This window comes from Neovison vison, chromosome 8 (genome assembly GCF_020171115.1).
Source record: "Neovison vison isolate M4711 chromosome 8, ASM_NN_V1, whole genome shotgun sequence".
Lineage (NCBI taxonomy): Eukaryota > Metazoa > Chordata > Mammalia > Carnivora > Mustelidae > Neogale > Neogale vison.
In genome coordinates, this window is record NC_058098.1 from 115,695,888 (window position 1) to 115,723,644 (window position 27,757).

Below are 27,757 nucleotides of genomic sequence, written 5' to 3' on the forward strand. Positions count from 1 at the left end.
AAAAAACCCAAAACAAAAACAAAGGAAACAAATAAAAACCCCCAAAGCCTTAACACCAGGTAAATTGTTTTCAATTCTAAATATATTTATGTAAAAAATTCACCAACCACAGTTAAACTAGGTGTTATTAGCTAATTATACTTTCAACTTTAGATTGACAGATACTATGGAAAAAGTGGGATAATGTATCAACCCATGGATCAGAAACTTGTTTTGTTTTTCTTTTTCTTCTGAAAAATCAGTGAACACTGTATTTAGGAGTGTTCAAAACCAGAACATTGTGTAAGTTCTGAATAGAGTGACACATTTTTAAACCAAGCAAATTTACTTCAAAGAAATATACCTTTGAGAAGAAATAAATGGATTGGCATAATTTTAAACCTCCCCAAACACTAAAATGTTCATCAGATTTCACTGTTCAGAGTTAGACTTGTTTCATTTCTAGCTGAGGTGGTTAGACCCTCTCTCATTGGGTTCCATAAAGTCTAGTATGAAAAGTACATCACCCAAACATGTTTGATGAGTACAAATGGGTGTCTGCCTACTATAGTATCAGCCACAGCATTTGAGATGTCTCTTGTGTCCTAGGAAGTAGAATTTCCAAAATTTTAGGGGAAGACCTTTTCTTGCTCAAAATTTTCCAGACACATACTTTTCTTTGAAAGTTTACTGTCTGTTTCCTCTAACGAACTGATATCTGCTGTATAATCCTTATTATATAGCTTCATGGAATCTTACAAACAACTCTTGTTGAGCTGCCTATAGTTCTGATAACTGTCCCACAAATCATCCATATCCTTTTGCCACACATCTTCCTTCCTCCTTGATTTTTGTGTCTGTGGTTGAGGGGAAGCTCTGAACTAAATGTATAATATTGGTCCATTTTTAGAGTAATGAAAATAAATAGATTGGATTCCTAGTCCAATGTTGACTAGAAACCTAATGAAGCTTTCAAAAGCCTGCAGGAAATAAGGGATGAGTTCTTGGCCAACAGACCTTGGAAGGGAGAAGTGACTTCCATTGGCAGTTGGAGCAGATGGTATCTTAAGCATGACAGATTTCCCACCACTCCAAGTAGAATCAATATCCAGTAGCATGAAGTAAATTAGCTGGCAGTGGGTAAGATGTCTGCCTATTAGTTTGATTTAGGTTTAGGTCAATTTGCATAGTTTTGCCATGATACTTTGTTTTAGTACATTACTTTTAACCAAATCCAATAGCAATCATCTCAAGGATTTTGTAATGACTGCCTCACTGAAATAAATTTGAAACTGGAAAGATTTAAAAAGAGCAAAAGATTAGAAAAGGCCAAACTATATGTCCATGCTGGCATTCTTTCCCTATGGATATTCAGATAAGGCAATTTTCCTGAGAGAAAGTTGCAAAGTAGGTGGATGAGAGTAGAGAAGTAAATGGAGAAGATACCAGTATTTTTCATGAGTTTACTAATGTGTGGTGTTTTTCAACTGGAATTCTTTTAATTTTTATGACCGATCACATGGGTGGTAAGTGACAGTCTGACCTCAAATCCATGGTTGGCTGAGTCCAAAAGCCATGCTATTTCAAACTTCCAGCTGCAGTATTTTGATGGTTGGTCTTCCATTAGCATTTAGCTCTTTTCTTCAACTCAGTATCATTCCTGACTCCATTCTTTGATTCTTTTCTCCCCAGAAAACTCCTGATGTTCCTGGCCTAGGTCTTGTTGACGGAATATAAGGGCCAAGTATGTTTTAATTGGGAAATAGTAACTTAATGCAAAGAAATGTATTCTGAGTGGTGAGTTATTTCACATATTAATGGAATAAGTAACTGTTCACCAGGTCTATACTATGTGTCATAAACACTGTGCTAAGTACTGGAGAAACAATAGTGAACAATAACAGGGCTCTTGTTTTCATGGAGCACAGACTTGATGGAGGAGACAGTAATTAATAAAATAATCACACAATAACAAGTAAAAATCCAATTATTAAGAGTGAGAGGAAAAGGAATTAAAGGATACCTAATAATATGGAAGCCTGGTCACAGGTTGGGTTCACAGAGTACAGGACCCTTATTAAAGAGTATTCCTGAGGGCAACACCTGTGGAAGAGAAGGGAAGAGAGTAGAATAGATCAGGGAAGCAGTTGGATTGTGATGCAGACTCACTAAAAGCTTCAACTGACATACCAAGAGCCCTGAAGCCAGAATGACTCTTCAGAGTTGCCTAATGTTGGGATGACGGTCCAGGTCTTCATAGTTCATCACAATCAGTCACTGGATTTGTGTTAGTTTGGAAGAGAAGTGTTTTGAGAACAGAGTAGAATGTGTGAAAATGGATACAACTTTTTCCTTGAAGTTTGGCTTGGATGGGAAAAAGGGAAATAGAGTGGTAACTTGGAGGAAATGAGAGCTGCACTGAGCATTCTGTTTTCAGTAGCAGCAGCGCAGGCATGGTCTTGGTGAGAAGGAGAAGCTAGGGGGAGGGGTGCTTCTGGGGAGGAGGTTTTGCCAGAGGCACAGATATCTCCTCACAGAAATAATCTATGTGTGAACCCTGCCTTTGTTCCTTGGTTTGGGTATAAATAAGTATGGTACACATAGACTGTACAAGTACTCTTTACATAAAGATATTTTTCAAGATATTTGCTAGGAGGCCTGTCTCAGTGGTAGAATGATGAAGGTCAAACATAGAAACCTGGGTCATATGCTAGGCATAGATTAAGGGGTGAAATGGGTTTGGCACAGGATATCGGGAACACTCATTTTAGGATCTGTAATGGTTTCTCACAGTAACTCCAAAGGATGTGACTATTGATTGATTCAGAACTAGAATTTGTGCCTTTGTTTTAAGTGTTGCAAATATACACGGTATAGTTAGAACTAGAGAAATGGCTGTTCCCAAGAGGAAAGGATTCAAGACATGGTAGCTGTTGGTGATAGCGATAGGGAACTACCTCAGAATTGAAGTTCTGTGATTTAGCTCATCAATTATCTGCTTATACCTGGAATTGAAAGGTGGGAAATTATGAATTTTAAGCTTCTTGCTGCCCATATTCTAAATACATTGCCTTATCATTTCATCACATGGAATTCTGCAATTTTCACTTTCAGTCTGGGTGGTTAATTCTGTTGTCCTCATAAAAACACATTCATGGGGAAGACCTGTGATGATACACTCGTTTATTCATTCAGCAAATGTCTTTTCAATGTCTATTGTGGAATTGGCACTGTGTCAGTAGCAGAGTACAAAGTGGTAGGAAAAAACAATTCAGAGCAGTCTTGCAGGGGAAGACAGACAATGAACATCAACATAATATCTTAATGGTTGTATATTGTTATAAATGCTTTAAACAGAATGAGGAGTCATGGTAGAGAATCATAGAACAAGAGTGAGATGGTAGGTAAGCAAACGCACTTTAGACAGAGTGATTGGAAAGGAAACTTTCAAAGGAATTGACACTTTTGCTAAGATCTCAGGATAAGTGTGCTAGAGAAAGAAGCTAGAAGAAAGAACAAAGAGTTTTCAAGCAAAGAGAGATGTATGCATGAAGATCCTAAGGCAGGACAGGGCTTGGTGTGTGCAAAGACCTGAAAGGTATCCAGGAAGACTGGGAAGGTTGCAGAGAAAAGGAATCATATCATCAGGATTCACTGGCAGCCACATAGAAAGAAGTGTGAATTTTATTTTCAGTGTAGTAAGAAGTCATCAGAGAGTTTAAGAAGAGCCTCATGACCTGATCTGCACTTAAAAATTATCTTCTGGCTGACTTATGGGGAAGAATTTTGGTGATGGAAAGAGTGGAAGCAGTAGGTCATATAAGAAATAATAATGGTATGGTGGGAAGAAAAATTCATGGACTGAGTTAGATTTTTGAGAAAAATGATTAAAATATTAATGAATTGTGTCTGAGATGTTATGGAGAGAAACAAATGGAGATGTTATGGAGAGAAATAAATCTTGAATGACTCCCACATTTCTGGGTTGAGCATCTGGATGGACTCTGGTACCATTTATGGAGAGGAAAAAGACTTGGGGAAAAAGAAATTACAAGAGGGTAGGGCTGCTGGGATTTGATTGTGGGCGTGCTATGTTAGAGATACCTACAGTTGAAGTGACTGTTTCGGGTAGGCAATGGGGTATGTGTATGTTTAAAGATGAGAACAGTGATCTGTGTATGAGAGGTAAATTTTGGAGTTGATGACACCTTCATGATACATAGTCCTAGTAAAGGATGAAATCATTTAGGGAAGAAAATAATCAGGGAAAAGAAAAGCAAGCCTTCTACAGAGACCCAAGGGACTATAAAATTTAGATTTCAGGTGGATGATAGAATTATCATGGTTCTGTAGTCAGAATTCCTCTGGTATGATGACATAATCTCTGGTTGCATTTTCACAATGACACTTAGGAATAAATAATAAGAACATTTCCCATTTATAAGGCAATTGCTGTGGCAGCCACTCTTCCGAGAGTTCCGCCTATAGTCACACACGTGATTGTCACAACAATCTTACATGGCAGGCATTACGGTCATCACGTCACTTTCTAGTTGAGGAAAGCAAGGTCCACAACTCACTTGCCCAAGGTCACACACGAGGCATGATTCAAACTCAAGCAATCAGGCTATAGAGCCTGAACAAAACTGTGATGTTCTTTTGCCCCTTAACATGCTCTTTGCATGTAGTATAGTGTACTGTTGTTAAGTGTTAAATGTTATGGATTTGGGGTAAATTCAGGGGTGCTCACAATTTACCCGTAAGTCTATCTCCATGCTTTTTGCACTGAAGAATGAGATATGATTCACCATATGAGGAGAGACAGACTGCACCAGTAAGATCAGAAGGGGAGTCTCCCAGCAGTGTCTGTTTGTCCGATAATATTCTGACCAAGCCCTGAATTCCAGTTCTAGAGCAGAGAGGGAGAGGCCGGCTCCTCCATGCTCTCTCTGAGACAGCCCGAGCACGAGGCAATGTGGCTGTGAGAACCTGTGTGAGCAGTGTCATATGCAGGAGGGCATCTCCCTACACGCACAGGGTCCCACTGTGTGGTTTCCCTGTCTGGAGGGCTCAGGCGCCATGACCAGTGCAGAGAAGGAGGCTGGCAGCTTTCTGAGTCTCTGTGAGTTTAGTGGTAGCAGAACATGGAGACAGTCTCATTGGTGATGGTGGCATGTTTTGTAGCCTCTTCATGGGCTCTATGTAGGCTTTATATCGTGCAGGGGAAAACTTCAGTGTGGGTTTTCAGTTGGTGATATGAGAAATGGAATGAGGTAGAGAGAAAGGAATATAAACATGTATGTCAGTCATTAAGGGATCCCCCCCCATTTTTAAGTTCACCCTTTTATACTCATCTTGTGGTGCTGGACAAGGACTCTGAAACCATGTCAGTGTCTGGCTCATTCCATGTGAGGCTCTGCCAGTAGGACACGCTACGGGGAGACTGCAGAGCTGATGGAGAAAGCAGACTTGCTCCTTTGCGTTTTCTTCCTGCAAACTCCCTGTCTGCTGGCTGTTCTGGGAGGTCCTGCCTCAGCCTCACCCTTCACCCTGGAAACAGTGGCACCTCCTTACAGCAACCGCTGAGTTCAGCTCAAAATTCCCCAGCCTTTAAGGAATAGGCTTCTTTGCCTCCACTGAGCCCTCTCCTTAGTGATCGGGGTCCCAGTTTCACAGGGTCCTCCTCCAGGCTCAGAAACACCCAGCAGCTGGCGGGTCTTCCTCAGATATTGGAGCTTCCGCTTCACAGGATTCCCTGTAAGTTTTAATGCTTCTAGTCTCTTCCCTTTGTTGCCTGGCTGTTGGGATGACAGCTGTCTCTTGCGGATACTCCCCTATTATATTATAGAAATCTCTTCTTACCGTTTCAGTTACTTAGTTAATAGCTGTTTATCGAGTTTTTATATCTTTATATTAAAATCTCCCATTTGGATAACTCAACGTGGTTTCTGTCTCTTGCCTGGACCCTAAGGGATGCCTTATGTGTGTTTATAAACCCCTGGGCAGGAAGGATGCCACCAGAAATGCTTATGTATGGAATGTCAGGAATAATGTTATTCTATTCCTAGATTTCACCTCGGGTTTGATATGTCTGGCACACCTGTATTGATTTGTGTCCCCCTGGAATCAAGCTCGCTGTTTTGAGAAAATCCCTGAAAATAAGGACAGTTAAACCCACTTAATAGAGGGGTTTAAGGTACACATGGGAGTCTCTGTGTGCTTCTTTATATTTCTTAGGTGACAGGTAAGATTTGCTTATGGAACAGTGGACTGAAAGCCAGGTGACCTCCATTCCAGTCTTGGTTCTTTTAGCTTGCCTTGTGATACCTAACAGGTCATATCATCATTTTATATCTGATGTGAAAGGTTTGAGGAGAAAACTTTGATGGTCTCATAGAGGTCTAACATTGTATGATTTCTTTCTCAATTCTTGCTGAAAATATATAAGAAGTGTCTTAGAGAAGACAGTTGTTGGTGAGACTGTATGAGTCTTCTATTGCTGTATAACAAACCATGATAAAAACAACACCCATATATGGTTTCACTCTTTCTGTGGGTCAGGAGCCCAGACATGGTTGGCTGTATCTCTGGTTAGGTCAGGGTCTCACCAGGCTGCCATCTAGTGTGTCTTCTGACAGTTGCGGTCCTCTTCCAAGCTCAATGGTTGTGGTGGAATTCAAATCCTTGTAGTTCTAGGACCGAGGTCCCCTCTTAATTGCCACCTGTCAGATGGGGATGATTCTCAGATCCTCAAGGTCACTCACCAATCCCTGCCACTTGGCCCTCTCCACAACATAGTAGTTCACTTCTCTAGAACCAGCAGGAGAATCTCTCTCACTTCCAATCTCATCCTATAGGGAGGATCCAGTTTGTTTTATGGGCTCACCTGGTTAGGTCAACCCTACGCAGGGTAATCTCTTTGGATTAGCTCAGTGTCAGTTTATTTAGGACCTATATTACATGTGCAGAATCCCTTCACCTTTGTCATATAATAGAACCTAATCATGAGCATGAAATTGGCCCTATTCACAGACTCACTCATATTCAAGGGGAGGAGAGTATGTAGGGTGTGAACACGGGTGAGAATCTTGGGCACTACCTGAGAATTCTACCTGCCACAGGGACTAGCCACCTACCAAGATGGGATGGCTTTGGCCTCCTGGTCTACTTGGGATCATCTGGGCATGGTGAATTTGAATGTCGCTCATTTGAATATGTAGATTGGAAGCCACTGCTTATCCAAGTGACCTCCTTTTCACCTTCCTCCAAAGTAGACCACAGCTGCTCTGGAACTGATGTTTCAAGACCACATACTGTGCAGTTGCTTTGGCAACCGACATACATTCTGTCCCATTTGAGCACTAGTTAAAATGGCTTCTGCAGTAGTATTGCTAAGCAGAGTTGAAACTAAAATGTTGCAGGATATTAAAAGCCCAGATATGGCAGAGGTTCAAAGCCAGTGATTACCTGAAGAGCCAGCATGAGCTTTTGTGGTGTATGTAAGTTCACAACGTAGTCTCATTATAATTTGTTCAAAAGGAGGCATGCCTTCTATCACAGCTAGTGGTTTACTAGCCAGTATACTGCATACAGTATACACTAGGCATGCAGATATTAGCAGATAATCGTTAAACAAAATCAAAGTTTCCTTTTCAGAATGGCTATTTATTATATATCTGACCAGTGCAAACAAAATTTGAATTTCCATGACCCTGAGTTACCCCAAACCTACTTTTCAACAGCCTATTAAAAGTATAAAAACGTCCAACTCCTTTTTGTCCAACTAATTATATTTCTGGATTACGTGACCCCTGCACCTTTAGAAATCATGCTCATTTGCCAAGGAGCCGGTACTATAATTATTCACTGGATTGTTCACAAGATTGAACAGCTAACTTTTAGTCATCACATCGAAAAAAAGAAAAAGATGAAAATCACCCAGTGGCTGAGGGAATTTCATCCTTGTTGTACAGAAGAGTAATCCCGGGCATAGAAAAGATACAGGAAAAGCAATATTATCATCTGAGGTAACAGATACTGCCCACTGGTCTTGTCAGTTCAGTTCCCGAGACCCATATTTGCCACACTGTGCTCCACAGACTCTTAGTTCCTTCGGGTGTTAATAAGTGTTCCTGACAAAAAGGTTTCTACTTCCAGAATGTTGGAAAATGTCGCACGCTTTGTCCCCACCTCCAGAGTCATAGTTTCCATTAGCAGTTGAAGAACTCTAAGCAGTCATGAAGACAGGGGTTTAACCCAGCTGTTCCCAAACTTACTTGACCAACGACACTACGTTTTCCCTCTTCCTAACTCAGTAGATCACCTAACAGTACCCCAAGAAAATAATCTTTCTGGAATGCCCTTGGACAGATGGTATCCAGATGAGAAATATGTTTGATAATGAGGATTGTATTCATTTCCTTGAGGTAGTTCTTCTAATGGGAGTGACTAAATGAGCTTCTACTATGTATAGGACACTGCCCAGTTAACTTTTTTTTTTTTTTTTTTTAACATTTAATTACTCCCTCTGAGACAGGTAATCTCACTCCAGCTCTACAGATACAGATACTGGAGTTCAAAGAAGTAGAGTAATGTCCGCAACCCCTCCCCCACAACCTATCAAACCCAAGTCCTGGTAGGCTCTTTGCACTCTCCTGTACAGAAGTCCAAACAACAAACCTCCTGACAACACAATTTTATACTTTTTATTTGAAGAGTACAGTTTTCGGGGTGTGTGGGTGGCACAGTCGTTTAAATGTCTGACTCTTGGTTTCAGCTCAGGTTGTGATCTCAGGGTGGTGAGATCGAGCCCCGCATCAGGCTATGTGCTCAGCATGGAGTCTGCTTCTCTCCCTCTTCCTCTGTCCACCTTCCTCCTCAAATAAATAAATAAGTATTTTTTTTAAAAAATGGTACAACTTTCATGAAAGTGTTCTGGAGAGGTCACTGGAGGAAAATTAAGTCTATTCTTGTTTCTAAGTAAAGCTTTGGATATTGTATGTTGGGCAAAGGAGCATCAATGTTTTTATTGGTCAGGGGCACTGAAGCTGAGAGTGAAGGGTAAGAGCTGAACCAGATGTCAGACCCAGGTACCCTCAGTTCTTAGCATGAGATGACCATTTTCCGTGTCTGAAAAAATTGGGTCCCCGTTTTTGTCATTGCTTTGACCACATCCCTTAGATTCTGGCTGAATATGTGCCTTCTGGTGAAAAAATTTTTTTTTGTTTTTTAAGATTTTGTTTATTTATTTGACAGAGAACGATCACAAGTAGGCAGAGAGGCAGGCAGAGTGAGAAGGGGAAGCAAGCTCCCCTCTGAGCAGAGATCCCAATACAGGGCTCGATCCCAGGACCTTGGGATCATGACCCGAGCTGAAGGCAGAGGCTTTAACTCACTGAGCCACCCAGGCGCCCCCCCTTCTCGTGAAATTTTGATCAAAACTGTATTGCCTTGAATTTTCTCTTAAAAGAAGTAAATACTCAACCAGGCTTTACCACATGTACCAGTGATGGTTGATAAAATCTTTAACGATTTTATTTTTCTGAAATGTCCTCTAAGTAGAACAGTTCACAGGAATATGTCTTCAAGGAAAAAAAGAAACCTAGCTAGCTTACTGAGGGCTCCAGTGTATAATAGTATTCTGTTGTTTGAGGACTGCCTTCTCAGCGCTATATTTTAAACCCTTTTTGGAAAAATTGCTCTTGTGCTATAACCTGCTCTAGTGATTTTGAATAATAGTGTTAATAAAAGGTGGTTTGTTGAGACTCAGGGTTTTTTTTCCTTTCAGTTAGTAGAGAGAGCAGTATTAATATGTCTTAAAATTGCACAATAAGAAAAACAGGGTGTGTTTATTTTTTCCCAGAGTGTGATATATTGAGTCGTTCCGCATCTTGAGTGTTGTTCAATTTTAACCATCATGCCAAGCATTTAATCAAGATGGACTTTAAAATAGCTCACTGTGGTATTAACCAAATGCACTTACCATGGAACTTGATAAAGCGTATTTTAGCTGAGTTATTTGTAACCAAAAAATGCTCTGATACAAGCTTGTTGCCTTCTTGCTTCAGGCCCATGCCTCAGCCGACCTGTCACTGAATGACTTTGCACCTTAGCACTGTACTAATCCGCCAGGCCTCAGCTCTGTGAACAGCCAAGCACGGAAGGAAAACCCCACAGGAAACAGTTCACCCCATTCTGGCCCTTGTTCCAATCAAGCGGGAATGTATACTGTTTTAGCATATTTATATTTGTGTATACACTGTACTCATACACGCGAAGGCTCTGCTAGTTTCTGTTAAGACTTGTGGCTTCTAGGGCGCCTGGGTGGCTCAGTGGGTTAAGCCTCTGCCTTCAGCTCAGGTCATGATCTCAGGGTCCTGGGATCGAGCCCCATATCGGGCTTCCTTCCCAGCGGGGAGCCTGCTTTCCCCCCTCTCTCTGTCTGTCTCTCTGCCTAATTGTAATCCCTCCTGCTCTCAAATAAATAAATATATTTAAAAAAAAAAAAGACTTGTGGCTTCTGAGATCAGTCAGTCACCTAGGTGCCAGGCTCTGTGTTTTCCCCCATGTTAATAGGTCTGAGTGTTTCTGCGTGTGTTACTCAGTGAGGAGGTTCTTAGTCATGGCTGCTCATTAAGATTCCCCAGGAATTAAAAAACAAACCTGGGTATTAACAGATCAATGAAATCAGAATGTCTGGAGGTGGGGTGAGGATCTAGTTATTTACTACTTATTTTTAAACTTTATTATGGAACATCTTTAATATATATACAAAGTGGGAACATAGTATAATGAACCCACAGGACAATGTAGCTATCACTCAGCTTCTCCCAGTCATTGTTCATCTTGCTCAGCTATACGTCAGTCATTCCCACTTTCACTGCCTCCTTCTCTTGGATTGTTTGAACATGAGTCCTAGCTATAATATAATTTCATTTGTATATATATTTGTATGCATACATGTATGTGACTAAAAGGTAACTCATTAAAAGGATCAACACCATCAGACCAGTAAAAGCTTACTAACTTAATTAATCCCTTTATATAATCAAATGTGTCGGTGTTCACACATCCTCAGCTGTTTCTTATTTTTTATAGTTTGATGGCTCAAATCACGATTCAATAGGGCAATTCATGAGATCTGTTAATGTGTTTCATAACGTTTCTTTCAATCTGTAGATTACCTCACTCTCTTCTTCTTTCTTCCAATTTAAAAAAGGGACTGGGTGATTTCTATGACATCATTAAATATGTTCCCTGTATCTCCTATGAATTGGTAGTTAGAGCGATGAGCTTGATAGAATTTAGATGGGATCACTTTGGAAAGACGATTTCATCAATATTTTGGGCACACCCATCATTAGCCAAAACAATTCTGCTTTTTTCTCTTTCTGTGATGTTAGCATCCTCTGATAGATTCATTTTTTTATTAAGGTTTACAAAATGGTAATCTTTGAGTTCAATGATTCTCTACTTACTAGCTGGAGTACTTCTGCAATGACAAGTTTTTCCTTAGCAACTCTCTGATTATCCCGAGATGTAGTTTCTACAGCAAAAAAAAAATAAGTTTGATTCTTCCCCTTTATATATCAGATTTCAGGTAATGAGCTGCTTCCCTTGTTCTAATGAAGTGTTTTTTAAATGGTATTATTATGAAAGCATGAATTAAAAGATACTTGGTATATTTTAATATCGTAGAGTTATTTTCCTTATTGATGCTTAACTTGCCTCCAAATGACCAGAGAAGCCTCTCAGTTTTGGGTTCTGAGATCCCTAGACACAGTCCTACAGCAGCCTCTGATAGCATGCTCACTTTCTGGTATAAAAGCCCTTCTTGAACATTCCTGCAAACAGCCATTTCTCCAAGGAGTCGTAGGTTTTTATGGAGAAATGTATTTAGAGATGCAAATCTGATTGCTAGGCATACTCATTGTTAACCGCATTGCTCATTTCCTAGGCCTTTCCAGTAGATAGAGCTGAGAAATATGTATATATTTTTAAATTCAGGAATGCAGTGTTTTTCTTCACTTTTACATCTGAATCTCCTTTCTTCCATGCCAGAAAATCTCAGTTCCTCATTAACATCAGAGCTCATTTAATATCTCATATGGCACATTGCATTTTCCAAATGCAAATGGCCACAAAAATATTTCCAATCCCACGCGTGTTTCCGCGTCTCATCAAAAGGAATCTATTTTCTTTCCATTGAAACTGTACACTTCAATGAACACAATGAGTCAGAAATGACTTCGTATGACTTCTCGTAGGTAGGTCCTAAAAGGTGATGAGGCTTCTGCTGGGCTTCCTCTAGGACTCTCACTCTTGGGACCAGCCACTGTTTTAAGCAAGTCCAGGTTCCAGAGAGGGCTTACCTGTAGCTGTTTGGGCTAACAGCCTCAGGTGTGGTCTCAGCAGACAGTGTCAACCACTGGACCCATCAATGTGGGGGCCATCAGATGATTCCATTTCCCCAGGTGATAAAGATTGGAGCAGAGAGAAATTGTTTCCACTAAAAGCCACCTAGATACTCAATTCAGGAGCAAAATAAATGTCACTTTGTTGGTATTAAATAGCTCATGCCTTACTGCCTGTAAGTATGGCCCTTTTATCTTAGTTTCATTGAAATATATATTGACATATAAAGAAGCAATTTAAAGTGTATAATTCAGTAAGTTTTGACATACACATACACTTTGAACCCATTGGCACAATAAGGAGAATAAACCTGTCAACTTAACACTCATCTCCTCCTTTGTGATCTGTGTAATCCCTACCTTTTGACTCTCCTGCCCCCAACCCCCCTCTCTCTCTCTCCAGGCTTCCTGTTATTATACATGGGTAGAATTTTCTAGAATTTTATACTAGTTGAGTCATACTCTGTAACCCCGCCCCCCCTTTTTTTGGCTTCTTTCACTCAGTATTTTTTATTTTAAGTTTCCTCCATATTGCAGTTTCTACCAATAGTTCATTCCTTCACATTTCTCTCTCTGGCTACTTCTAGTTGTTCCCAACTACCAGAAATTTTAAATTTACTAGTAATTTCTTCCATCTTTTTTCCCTCTCCTCCAGGACCTATTTGAAATATTTTTTTTACTCCTAGGTTGTACCAGAAGGCAATCAATGAGCTCATTCTCCTTTCCATATATGTCCCAGGTTTCGGCCCCCATTTGAAAAAAAAATTTAATTTAATTTAATTTTTAAAATTAACATACAATGTATTATTAGCCCCAGGGGTACAGGTCTGTGAATCGCCAGGTTTACACACTTCACAGCACTCACCATAGCACATACCCTCCCCAATGTCCATATCCCCACCACCCTTTCCCGTCCCTCCTCCCGCTGGCAACCCTCAGTTTGTTTTGTGAGATTAAGAGTCTCTTATGGTTTGTCTCCCTTCTGATCCTATCTTGTTCATCTATTCTTTTCCAACCCCCCAAATCCCTCATGTTGCTTCTCGACTTCCTCATATCAGGGAGATCATATGATAGTTGTCTTTCTCTGACTGACTTATTTCACTAAGCATAATACCCTCTAGTTCCATCCACATCGTCGCAAATGGCAAGATTTCATTTCTTTTGATGGCTGCATAGTATTCCATTGTATATATATACCACCTCTTCTTTATCCATTCTTCTGTTGATGGACATCTATGTTCTTTCCATAATTTGGCTATTGTGGACATCGTTGCTATAAACATTCGGGTGCACGTGCCCCTTTGGATCACTACATTTGTATCTTTAGGGTAAATACCCAGTAGTGCAATTACTGGATCATAGGATAGCTCTATTTTCAACTTTTTGAGGAACCTCCATGCTGTTTTCCAGAGTGGTTGCACCAGCTTGCATTCCCACCAACAGTGTAGGAGGGTTCCCCTTTCTCTTCATCCTCGCCAATATCTGTCATCTCCTGACTTGTTAATTTTAGCCATTCTGACTGGTGTGACGTGGTATCTCATTATGGTTTTGATTTGTATTTCCCTGATGCCCAGTGATGTGGAGCACTTTTTCATGTGTCCGTTGGCCATCTGGATGTCTTCTATGCAGAAATGTCTGTTCATGTCCTCTGCCCATTTCTTGATTGGATTATTTGTTCTTTGGGTGTTGAGGTTGATAAGTTCTATATAGATTTTGGATACTAGCCCTTTATCTGATATGTCGTTTGCATATCTTCTCCCATTCTGTCAGTTGTCTTTTGGTTTTGTTAACTGTTTCCTTTGCTGTGCAAAAGCTTTTGAGCTTGATGAAGTCCCAATAGTTCATTTTTGCCCTTGCTTCCCTTGCCTTTGGTGATGTTCCTAGGAAGAAGTTGCTGTGGCTGAGGTTGAAGAGGTGGCTGCCTGTGTTCTCTTCAAGGATTTTGATGGATTCCTTACTCACATTGAGGTCCTTCATCCATTTTGAGTCTATTTTCATGTGTGGTATAAGGAAATGGTCCAGTTTCATTTTTCTGCGTATGGCTTTCCAGTTTTCCCAGCACCATTTGTTGAAGAGACTATCTTTATTCCATTGAACATTCTTTCCTGCTTTGTCAAAGATTAGTTGACCATAGAGTTGAGGGTCTATTTCTGGGCTCTCTATTCTGTTCTGTTGATTTATGTGTCCGTTTTTGTGCCAGTACCATACTGTCTTGATGATGACAGCTTTGTAATAGAGCTTTAAGTCTGGAATTGTGATCTCACCAACTTTGGTTTTCTTTTCCAACATTCCTCTGGCTATTAGAGGTCTTTTCTGGTTCCATAAAAATTTTAGGATTATTTGTTCCATTTCTTTTAATAAACTGGATGGGATTTTGATAGGGAATGCATTAAATGTGTAGATTGCTTTAGGTAGCATAGACATTTTCACAATATTTGTTCTTCCAATCCATGAGCATGGAACATTTTTCCATTTCTTTGTGTCTTCCTTAATTTCTTTCATGAGTACTTTGTAGTTTTCTGAGTACAGATTCTTTGCCTCTTTGGTTAGGTTTATTCCTAGGTATCTCTTGTGGTTTTGGGTGCAATTATAAATGGGATTGACTCCTTAATTTCTCTTTCTTCTGTCTTGTTATCGGTGTATAGAAATGCAACTGACTTCTGTGCATTGATTTTATATCCTGACATTTTACTGAATTCCTATACAAGTTCTAGCAGATTTAGAGTGGAGTCTTTTGGGTTTTCCACATACGGTATCATATCATCTGCAAAGAGTGAGGGTTTAACTTCTTCTTTGCCAATTCGATGCCTTTAATTTCTTTTTTGTTGTCTGATTGCTGAGGCTAGGACTTCTAGTACTATGTTGCGTAGCAGTGGTGATAGTAGACATCCCTGCTGTGTTCCTGACCTTACCAGAAGGCCCCCCATTTTTAATCAGAGACTATAACCATCACACATTATGCTTTGTCCATTATGATCATCATCTTATCTTAAGTTCTACAAATGAATATATAATATTTACCACCATGTCTTACATCAGTGTTTCTCTAGTCATTTTGGTTACTTGAAGCTTTCTTTGGTAGAGAAACAGAATTGTGTGTTTTCTTGAAGGTTGTTGTAGCTGTTTGCTTGTTTGTTTTGGCAGGTTAATAACAGTTGTGCCCTTTTTACTTGAAGTTATGTATGGCTGGATGATATAGAACGTTTTCTTTTCGATAAGTATTCTACGTGTTGCTTCATTTTCTTCTGACATAAAGTCAAAATGTCTGATAATAACCTGTTTTTGTTTTCTTAATAAGTGACTTTAGAGAAGGGATGAGGTATCCTTGACACCTACAGCCCCCTCTCTCTGTTTCTCTATTTTTTTCCTTGAAATTCAATTCTTTTACTAGACTATATTATGACTATGCTAGCCCTTAAAAATTTTAATCTTTGTATTTTTAATTTTTAAATTTTGTATCTTTTAATCTATTTTTAATCTTTGTATTTTTTTTTTAAATTTTAAGACTTGACTCTTTTCCACTTCTGTTTCTCTTAAGGGATTATCCATGGTGTTCATTTGCTTTTCAGTGATTTTGAGTTGAGTCTTTATTTCTAGCGCAGTTTTTTCTTTTATGGATTATTTTTCCTGAGTTTTGTCCCCTATCCTTTCATAGAAGGTTCCTTTTCCCAAACACTTCATTTCTGTGTGTTTCTAATTCTGTTTATTTTTCCTTAAGATTTTTATGTATTTATTTGACAATGAGATAGAGAGCACAAGTAGGCAGAGCAGCAGGCAGAGGGAGAGGGAGAAGCAGATTCTCCACTGAGCAGGGAGCCTGATGCAGGGCTCGATTCCCGGACCCTGGAATCATGACCTGAGCCAAAGACAGATGCTTAATGACTGAGCCACCCAGGCGCCTCTGTTTCATAGCTTCTAACATTTTTAAAAAAGATATATTTGAGAGAGAATGAGAACTAGCGAGTGGGGAAAGGAGCAGAGCGAGTGAGAGAGAGAGAGAGAGAGAATCCCAAGCAGACTCCTGGCTGAGCATGGAGCCTATGCAGGGCTTGATCCCCTGATCCTGAGATCAAGACCTGAGCTGAAATCAAGAGTTGGATGCTCAACTGACACAGCCACCAAGACACCCCAGCTTCTATAATTTCTTATTATAAATATTTTCACTTTTCTTTTTTCTGAAATATCACGGTAGAGTTTTGTGAATATATATTTCTGAAGAACCTTTATTGGATCCTACTAGGTATATATTATAATACTGGAATGGAATTTAACCAAATGCCTTCTCTTTTGCTCATGTTAAAGTAAGTTTCCCCATATTTTAGGCAGGAAGGTTGATCTGGGTTAGCTTTTCTAGATTTGGGGTTTTAGAACTATCTTTGTTGCTATTTTCATGGAATAATTTCAGGAAAGTATAGTGGTCTCTGAAATTCGACTCCTGTATACCCTTCAGTGGCTTTCATCTCGGTTTTCTTTCTCCTTTGGTCTGTCCTACCTGTGCTGCTCTATTGGTATTCTCCTCAGGGTGCGTGCGTATTTTGCATGGGAGTTTCCCTTTCTTCATTTGGAAAATTCACAGGCCTCACACTGCCCGTGGCACATCTAGTTGCAGTGGTCCCCACTCCCTACATTAACATGCTGCCAGGAAAAGCTCTCTGAGTTTCTGCAGCTGTTCCACATTGGCATCACGCTCTTCTGTGAGTATTTTTGCACTTGTGGGATCTCTGGCTCTCAGAGCCATCAGAAGCTGCTTTGCTGTCTTGTTCTTTCTCCAGGCAGATGTGGATAATGTGTATCTATTTGCTGATGCTGGTTCTCCCCTCTTGTTTATACTTTTAGGGTCATGTATATCCCTAGTTTTGTTGTAGCTATGGGTGTTGAAATTTATTCTATCAGATTTGGTTAGAGGGGAAAGGATTCTGGGATGATGAAGAATCAAATATTCCCCCTCTATGGTCCCCAGATACTTTATACTACTACTACTACTACTACTACTACTACTACTAGTACTACTTCTCCTTCTTCTGCTTCTGCTTCTTCTGCTTCTTCTTTCTTCCTTCCTTCCTTCTTTTTTTTCTTCCTTCCTTCTTCCTTCTTTCTTTTTTTGCAAGTCTCTCTGGTGATTATACAGAGCAGCCCAGGTTGAGAAGTCAGAAGCTTTGAATCCTTACTCTATCTTCTTCACTTTCAGACAATGTCACTCTTTAAGGTCATGTAAATTATTTGAACTTCAATTTTCTTACCAATAAAATGATCATAATAGTACCTGTACTATTCTACTTCGTAGAGTTCATATATTATATAAGATTCATGTATATGAAAATTCTTTGAAAATGTGAAAGTTGATACAATCTATATCCCAGTATTTTATTCTTTTTTAAAAAGATGTATTTATTTTAGAGAGAGAGCAAGAGGGCTCATGCACATGAGGAGGGGCAGAGGGAGAGGAAGACAAGCAGATTCCTTGCAAACTCCCTGCTGAGTGGGGAGCCTGAAGAGGCATTCCATCCCAGAACTCTGCGATCATGACCTGAACTGAAATCAAGATTTTGCTGCTTAACTGACTGAGCCACCCAGGCACCCCTCCTAGTATTTGTGTTGTTGTTGTTGTTGCTGTTGCTGTTGTTTTTAAAGATTTTATTTACTTGAGAGATAGAGAACGAGCAAGGAAGTAGAGCAGAGGTAGAGGGAGAAACAGATCCCCACTGAGCAGGGAGCCTGACATGGGGCTTGATCCCAGGACCCTGAGATCATGACCTAAGCCAAAGGCAGACACTTAACCAACTGAGCCACCTAGGTGCCCCCCCCACCTTGTGTTTTATTCTTAAATGAAAACCAGTCACCCAGTAATCATGCCTCTTATCCACATACAACAGGCTGTACAGACATTGCAAAAGTGATGACAGTACTTCTATTTCATGCTAAGGAAATCTAAGCTCTTGAGTTATTTTGAGATACTGTTCCATCTTGGTTTAGAATGGTGGTTCTAAGGGTCTGCCCTGTCTTTAGGGGCTGGGAGAGAGAGCTAGAGGTCAAGTTTGCTGAGTTTGGATTTAACCAGCACTGCTTTTCTCTATTCCTGTCTTATATTTGTTCTTCTACATATTATTGTGTATGTAAAAGAGTTCCTCACCAACAACGATATATTGGTTTAGAAATGTCCTGGATTTGGTGATCCCTAATTTAAGGACATAATAGGAAGCAAAATGTTATTTCCCCATCAGTTGTTTCAGCTCTGTGCATTTCCTGTTGAACACAATACACACTGGATCATCTCTACGCTACCCTTCAAAATAAATTAAACCCACCATGGACCCACACTATGTGCTTATAATACTAATCTGAGCACATTATGTTGTCTTCCCTGGTGTTAGGGAGAGAAGGGAAATTTTTTGTCTTACCAGTTCCTGGTACTTTGATAATTCTAGGAAAATTTTAGAAATAGTTAAGTTTTAGTTTCCCATCAGTCTTCCTGCCCAGTGCTCCATTGCCCTCATGCACCCCTCCTTCTGGTCTCCAGTGATTTCAGGCTAAGTCTTTGTACCATGTCAGCTGAGGGGCAGAACAAATGTTTGGTTCTCTAAAGTAATTCAGTGACTTTCCCTGGCCACAAACTGTAGTCTCCTTTCCACAAAGCTGCTGATCTTTGCCAGCCATTAGAGATTAATATAATTAAACCTATTCACACTAGGTGAATAGGGAATGACTGATGACCCATAACCACTCCATGGCTATTTGATATTTTTACAGGAAGTTGCTTGAATCTCTAATTGGGGCATTTTAAACCCTGTTGCTAAAAAACGGGGGTGGGGCAAAGCAAAACATCAGGCCATATCTGGGAAAGAGTTTGCACAGATGAAGTAAGAAGTGAGTCCCTAGGGAAACCTGACTTGCACAGGAAGTTGATAGTCTGCTTAAAGCTCAGGTCATGATCCCAGGGTCCATCCAGCTTCTAGCTCAGCAGGGAGCCTGCTTCTCTATCTGCCTTACCACTCTCCAGGCTTGTGTGCTCTCTCTCCCTTCCTCTCCCTCTGACAAAAAAATAAAATCTTTTTTTAACAAAAGAAGTGGGTCCCTGGGTTAAGACCACTGCGAAGTACGCCAGTGGTGTTCTTTGTATTTTCAGAAAGCACCACTAGGGGGAAGGTGCCTCTGGAGCCTAGTCACTCAATGTCCCTTACTAGGGTATAGCCATTACACATTTTTTTGCTTCTTTTCATGTTGCACGTCACAGATTCCTTCAAAGCATTAAATGTCACAATGTCTTCTCAAGTAGTGGAGCAGGTCCCTTGTAAATACAGGTTATTTTATAAGTATTTTAAATCGGGGGCTGCCTCTAAGCATGCTTGGACTCCTCAGCTGGTCTGCTACAGAGACAGCCAGCTGCCCACACCAATATCCCTTCTCTCCTTCCATGCTCATGAGCAGAGCTCAGATATGATGGGAGTGGCAGTATGTCCAGCGGGAAGCATACATTTCCCTTCATTCCTTTTTAATAGATTGTGGGCATGTATTTAAGATCTGGCCGCCAAGATGTAAGCAGAAGTGTTGCCTGGATTTTCCAGAAATACACTTCAAAACAGAGGAATGCCTCTGTGTCCTTTCTTCTACCTATTGGCTGGAAGTGGGAGCTGATCACTGGAGGTTTAGGAATCATCCAGATGAGGCAGAAAGATAAGAGCTGCTGTCCTTGCTAGCAGTGTGAGGCTGCATTACTGACTCTGCTCTGCCCGTAAGTGGACAACTTTTACTTGAGAGAGAAATAAGATTTGTCTTTTTTGATCTTCTATTTTCCAAGTCTCCATTACTTACAGCCAAACCTATTACTGTTACGAGCCCCCAAGTCACAATTTAATTACAGTCAGAGCACTGTCCCCATGTCATTTATAGTTAAACAAAATGATTTAACTTCTGTTTTAAAATGTATAAAAGTTTCTGCTTAAGAATATTTATTCTACCAAGAAATTAACTTTTCAAAGTCCTCACACCTGAGAAATTCTTTCTAGTTCCTATCTAAATTATCGCAGGAACTCCCTGAGAGGGGCTTAATGAAAACTTCTCAGTTTTCAGTGTGGGTGTGAATCATTTGAGGATCCTGATACCGTGTAGTTTCTGACTCAGAAGGTGTGGGATGGAGCCTGAGAGTCTATATTTTTAATAAGCTCCAAGAGATGCTGATGGTCCTAATCAGGGCTTTATTTTATTTTTTAAAGATTTTTATTTATTCAGTTGCTAGAGAGAGAGAGTGAGAGTGAGCAAGCACAAGCAGGGGGAGAGATAGAAGCAGGCTCCCTGCTGAGCAGGGAGCATGATGCAGGACTCGATCTACGGACTCTGGGATCATGACCTGAGCCGAAGGCAGACACTTAAACGGTCAGAGCCACCCAGGTACCCTATAATCAGCACTTCAGATCATTACCTTCAAATCACCTAGTGTGTATTTAAATGTGCAGCTTCATGACTTTTTCCCTCCCCCGCCCTTTCTCTGCCTACTGTCTCCTCTTCACAGTTTCTGGAGGTGGGGATCAGAAAGCTGTTCATCACGAGGAATGTTTTCTGTATATTTTTTTTTCCTTTTTATCCTTTCCTTGAAGAAATATCCTTTTTAAAAATCTTCTTTGATTTTAGTTTAAAGAAAGATTTTGATCATGAGTTCCCTTTGATTTAATCAAGCTCTTATGTATGATACATTCTCATTCTTTTTTCACCTTTCCTTTCTCATCATTACTTCATTGATTGGGGCTTCTTAAGTTGTTTTCCCACTAGTTTCTTCCCTCTGTTTGTTTGGAAGTATATATTCCATATCATTCTTTAAGTGGTTATCTTTGTTGTTTTAGAGTGGATATTTTTAAAATTAATTAATTAATTAAGTTTTTTAAAAGATTTTGTTTATTTTTGAGAGAAACAGAGCATAAACAGTTGGGGGGAGGGTCAGGGAGAGAGGAGAAGCAGACTCCCCACTGAGCAGGTAGCCTGATGTGGGGTCCATTGCAGGACCCTGGGATCATGACCTGAGCTGAAGGCAGATGCTTAATGGACTGAGCCACCCAGGTGTATATTTTTTTTGAAAAGATTTTATTTCTTTATTAGATGGGGGCGGGGAATGACATATGGGCAAAAGCAGGGGGAGGGGCAGAGGGAGAAACAGACTCCCTGCTGAGCATGGAGCCCAACATAGGATTCAATCCCAGGACCCTGAGATCATGACCTGAGCCAAAATCAAGAGTAGGATGCTTGACCGACCAAGTCACCCAGGTGTCTCTGTGTGTATTTATAAAAGTCTAAAGTTAAGCAACTTTTTTACTTTCTTCCAGCATAATATAAGGATCTTAGAATTTTTTAAACCATGGTATTCATCTTTACTACTTACATGAAGTTGTTGTTCTTTTTTTTTTCTCCCCTCATTATTGTTTCCCATGGATACTTATTGTTACAGTTGTTGAAGTTGAATCAGTGGCCCCTGATTTAGTCAATCATGCCTATGTAAGCAATTATGCCTCCATAGTAACCCAAAAGGATGGGGTTTAAAAAACTTCTGGGTTAGTACACACGTGTTGGTAATGAGGGTTATGTACCCAGAAAGAGCATGGACGCTCCGTACAACTTTCCCCGTACCTTGCCCTAAGAATCTCTTCCATCTGGATATTCCTGAGTTGCATCTTTTTATAATAAACCAGCAACCTAGTAAGTAAATTATTTTCCTGAGTTCCGTGAGCCATCTTAACAAATTATCAAATCCAGGAAAGCCTGATAGGAATTGTCAATTTATAACCTGTCAGCCAGAAGCACAAGTGGTAGTCTAGGGTTGTGATTGGTGTTTGGTGTTGAGGGAGCAGTCTTGTGGGATTGAGCCCTTAACCTGTGGGATCTGACACTATCTTTAAGAGATAGTGTCAGAGTTGACTTAAATTGTGAAACACTCAGCTGGTGTCTGGAGAATCAGAGAATTGCTTGGTGTAGGAAAACTCCACATACATTTGATGACCAGAAGTGAAGTTTGTGTGTTTTGAATTAAGAAGAAACCCAGGAGGAGTTTTCCCTTTACAGTCTTTAATTTAAATGTCAATCAGGGCTGCTATTATAAAGGATGGGATTTTTTTTTTAAGGTCGGGCAACTATGTATTAAATTTGCTCTTTATTTAGAATGTCAACATAGTATATTTTAGCTTTTAAAACTCAAAAGTCTGTGGGAAAATGGAGGTTGCATATGATCAATAGTAGTCATTATTATGTGTGAGTCAATAGATATTTAACTACTGTGCCCAGGTGAATCTCCTTTTTTCTGAGCATGAGATTAGACTGTATTGGAGTTGCATATGTACCATTGCCTTGGCAGTTAGTAGATGGTCAATAAATTTTGGTTGAGTAGATGAATGAATTGAAAATGTTAATAAGCCAAAGAAAGGACTATATATTGGAGACTTTGTGTATGTATATGTGTGTATGTATGCATATGTAATAAGTGGGGTTAAGAGAATCATTATCTTTCATCTGGATTTAAGGAAGTGATAGTCAAATAGTAGCTCATGTATTTTGTTGATCAGTCATGTACTTAGCTGGTCAAAAACTTCCATTATCTGGGCTATCAGACAAAGCAAACTTGATATTAGGTCACCTCCCTGGGCTCTGACTTGCCTTACACTATCCAAATCATTGACACAAACTAGAGTGAGTGTCTTGCATTATTCATTTTCTTCACAGATTTGGAATGTTGTGAGAGACAATAACAACAATAGAAGCTAACATTCATTGAGCATTTACTGTATGATAGCTATTCTTTAAGGGCTTTACTGACATTAGCTCATCCCACAGTAAATTTTAAGATATGTGTATTGACTAGCTTAATTGCACAGCTGGCACAGAGATATTAAGCAGCTTGCCTCAGGTCACACAACATTATAGAACATAGATTTAAATCTGGGCAGCACTCTTACTCCCTAGCAGATGCTTACTACTTGGCACTTAACTTAGAAGAATCAGGAGTGAAGAGTTTGAACCACATTGAACAGCAGCCATCTTCACTCAAGGGTAGTGGTTCTCAACTGAAGGAAATTTTGTACACACACCCCACAAGGGCACATATTTGACAATATCTGGAGACATTTTTGATGGTCAAAGCTTGGAGTACAGTGATGCTACTGGCATCTGTTTTGAGTAGAGGAAAGGGATGCTGCTAAACATCCTAAAATCCATAAAAATAACCTATTCACAACAAATTATTATCCAGTCCAAATAGTAATATATAAAGGTTAGTAGCTCTCAGCCTTGGCCAAAGATTAGAAATATTTGGGAAGCTGACCTCGGAGAGTAGGATATTGTTTTAAGCTCCCAAGTGATTCCAAAATACAGCCAAGGTAGAGATCTGCTGCCCCAATTTGTGCCCTCACAAATTCCCATCTGTTTCCATTGATTATATAAATGGTTAGAAAGAAAGAGAGAGACAGGAGTTTTGTTACAGCCTTTCATATTTTGGGGAACTTTTGCACCAAGTGGTGCAAAACATAAGGAAACATAGGAAAGGGAAGAAGGACTCTGAAGAACATAATTGAATATAAGCTCGTTCTCTACAGAAGTTTCTCTGAACTCTTACCATTTATTTTGTATTGAAATCCTGGTTATCTTCTCCTAGCCAAACCTCTCTAAGACTAAGCCCTAGACCTTGATGTCACTTTGAAAGACTAATACATTGATGGAGGTGAGAGGCTCATGTATGAGTGTGTACATGGTATTGATGGAGGGACAATGGAGCTAGAGGGTAGGGAAACTGAGAATAATAGTTCCAGGTATCTGTCTTTTGTGAAGGCATAGCTTTAAGTAGGGAACTTCAAAGAGGATCTTTTATAGAGAGTTTGGCAACAATGACTCATTGTCTGGGGTGTATACTCTGAGAAGGGTCAGTGTTCAGATGTGAGCCCTTGAGTGGTGGCTGCCATGATGATTCTGCCTACTGCATATTCACCAGGATCTAGGAGGGGGAAAAAAATCAAACCTTTGATATAAACTTTAGAGATCAAATAAAATTATCTGAACCAGACATTTAGATGTTCTTTATTTAAAAAAAAAATTAAGCCCTTAAACATTTAGTAAAATCAACTTTAACCCAGCTGTGCTAAGGGATGTTAAGGGGGAAGATTTCTGGGCTTCAGTCAAAAAAGTCAAGGATGAGCAGCACTAAGAATTATATTGTAGTGGTATCAGTCCCTCATAAAATATTTCCCATGAAGCTATGGATGCTTGAGGTGGCACTACATCTTCCAAACCTTCCTTTGCATCTAGAGGATTCCTGCTTAATGACTAAAAGAGTAAAAATGTATTTTATTTATTTACTTTTTAATTTAATTAAAATTTGATTTTAGCTTGTGAGACCCATCTTGGACTCCTCACCTTGAGAAATGTAAGATAATAAATATGTTGTTTTAAGCTGCCAAGATTATGATAATTTTTTATAGCAATCTTGGGAAACTCAAGTAGTAATCATGCCACTCTTTCTGGTAGAGTGGGTCCATTCCTTTCCGACCCTTGGTTATTCATCATAGGAATCAGCTGTTATTATCAACAAAAGATATAAACCAGGAAGTGAGAACAAATGAGTGAGCATGGTATAGTCCCAATAGTTTCCAAATTAGATTGTGAGAGAAGATCTACTAGGAGATATTTGTCAAATCTGGAATAGTTAGTTATATGAGAAGTACTGTAAAGATGTACAGAACATTTTGCACAGTGTATATATACAATTATATATTTAATTTAATACATTTAAAAGAATGAATTTTCATGTAAATTTGACTCTAAAAATTCCAACTTGTATTTCGGGGAAGAAAATATTTTAAGGCCTGAATATCCAATTAAATATGTAATTTCCATGTCCCCACTTTATAATGCCTGGGGTACAGATTTAATTTTGTTTTTATCTGAATGTGGTTGATACACAATGTTACATTAGTTTCAGGTGCACAGCAAGGTGATTCAACAAATTTATACATTATGTTATGTTCACTCTAAGTGTAGCTACCATATATAGCCTTAATTTAAAATACTGTCTCTACTCAACTTCTTGTAGATGTAGATTTTTTTTTCTGTTTACTCATATGCAGGAAAATGGCATTTACTTCTGATCAGTATTTTGAAGAAGAAAAGCATTTTGGTTGTTCCATTTTTTGAATTCATATTCCTCTGTTAGAAATGACATTCGGGGATTTGGAGTTCAGAGTATCAGCCATGGAGCAATATTTGCTGGGTAAAATTAAAAGTGACTATTCTCTGGCAGAGATAGAGAATCCATGGAATAGGCAGGTGAGAGAAAGAAGGTGAGGGTGAACAGCTGATGGTAAAGGAAAAGCATTTGGGAAAATAGACTACGGTAGCTGATAAGTGGCCCCAAAAGTATAATAGCTCTGGGGATAGTCTCGTGGCTGAGAGAATAGTCAATATAGAGATAACAATATTAATGATATTTGAGGTTTTTGTTTGTTCTTTGTATATATCTTAAAGCTAAGTGTCAAAGCTAAGTATTAAAGCTAGAAAATAGAAAAGACTGAAATGTGTTAAATTAGTAATGAGTTTAAATATATAATTCATCATTGAATAATTCTAGGACTCATAAATCTTTTAATTATCCATTACTGATAATTCTCTGACTTTTAGTGGTTCTTAAAATTTAGTGTGTACAAAACCATTACTCAGGAAGTTTGTTGAACTGGCTCTGACTGGGGATCTTGGGGTGAGGCCCTGGAATGCAAATTTTAATAAGTACCTCAGGTGATTTTGTGGTGGCTGATCCACAAACCACTCATGTATCAGCAGTAGGCTCTAGCCCCCATCCTATGCCCATTCACTTCAGGGCAGCCTTCTGAAGGAAGCTGATGTATACAGCTTACTGATTTGCCGCATGGAGTGGGGTCCTCCTACCAGCAGCATGGACATGATGAAGGAGCTTGTGAGAAATTTAGACACCCAGTCCCATCTTAGACCCGCTGAGTCAGAATCTGCATTTTAATATGATCCTGGGGCTGGGGGGTGGTAATGGAATGATTTACAAGCACATTAAAGTTTGAGAAGCACTATCCTCCTGGAAATTGATTAGTCTTTGTAATGATGGTTCTTTATCAGTGTAGTGCCTCCAGATCATCTGAGGAGCTCTAAAAAATTACCTTGTTTCTACTTTAGACCCACTGACCTTTTAGCAATAGAAGGGCAGAAAATAGCTTTAAAAAAAAAGATCTAAAGGTGACTTTGCTTCACACCACTGGTTAAAAACAATTGCTCTATAGGCCTTGCCTGGCAACTTAGAACCTTTGGGATAACAAAAATCAAACCAGATTACTCTCAAATCTGAGATTTGCTTTGTGGGGTGACAACCTAAAATTCAGAGCAGACATTTTTATTACCTCGTACAGTCTTTGTTCTTTTTAGCTTCCTTGTCCTAGTTGTCACTCTGGGAGAACTCAAAGCAGTCAGCAAGTTTTCATCTCTGTCTTGTGTCCTCAGGGGACAGCTGATTTATTCCCGAGTTCTCCAGCCTTTTTAATTTTTTTCTTTTTTCTTTCTTTCTTTTTTTTTTTTTTTTTTTTTTGGTTGAAGGCCGTACTAGTGTAGGTCAGCCTATTCATAATTCACTCTGAGACTGGAGTAAGGACTCCGAGGTCCTCATTTTCCTCAGGAATTGAGCAGTAGTTTGTTAAAGCTCCACAGCTGTCAGCCCTCTCTGTAACTGTGGTCCCCATAAATATGAAGAAATAATGAAACTTTATTAAAGGACAATCCAGGCGTGAATCTTTATTTCATTTAATGGGTTTTCTATTAGAGTAACTTTCAAAAGATTCTGATGTAATTTTTAACTCCGTTATCTGTGAGGTAGACAGTTTACTGAAGGAATTTTAGTTTATAACTGAATAGGGCTATAAATTTTGGCCCTAGTTCAGATTGTCCTTAATAGGAAAGTAGATCCTTTGTAGGTGGAATCTGAAGCAACTGAGAATAATCAAACTTTTGCTTGGTGGTCTGTGAGTATATTGTCACTTACTACTTTTCCTTAATCCAGGAAGAGATAAAGGAAGCTGGGGCTTATTGCTGGAAGAAGTTCTTCTGGTGGCAGAGTTCTTCAGGAATTTTTCTAGCTTGCTTTGTGTTCAGCCCAGACTCCAATCCAGAAGCAAAAAACCTTCCCTCTGGCATGCCAGTCAACATCAAAGAATACAGCTTCCCAGGGAAGGAGCTGTGGGTTATTTTTCTTCCAAGGCTTGAATTCAGCACCTTGGAGAAGGCCCATCTCCTTTCTCTGGTACAAAGCAGTCCCATATTGCTTGCTGTCCAAGCAGTTTACCTGCTCTGCATTTTGAAATGGGACCATGCTTAAGTGCAACTGCTGA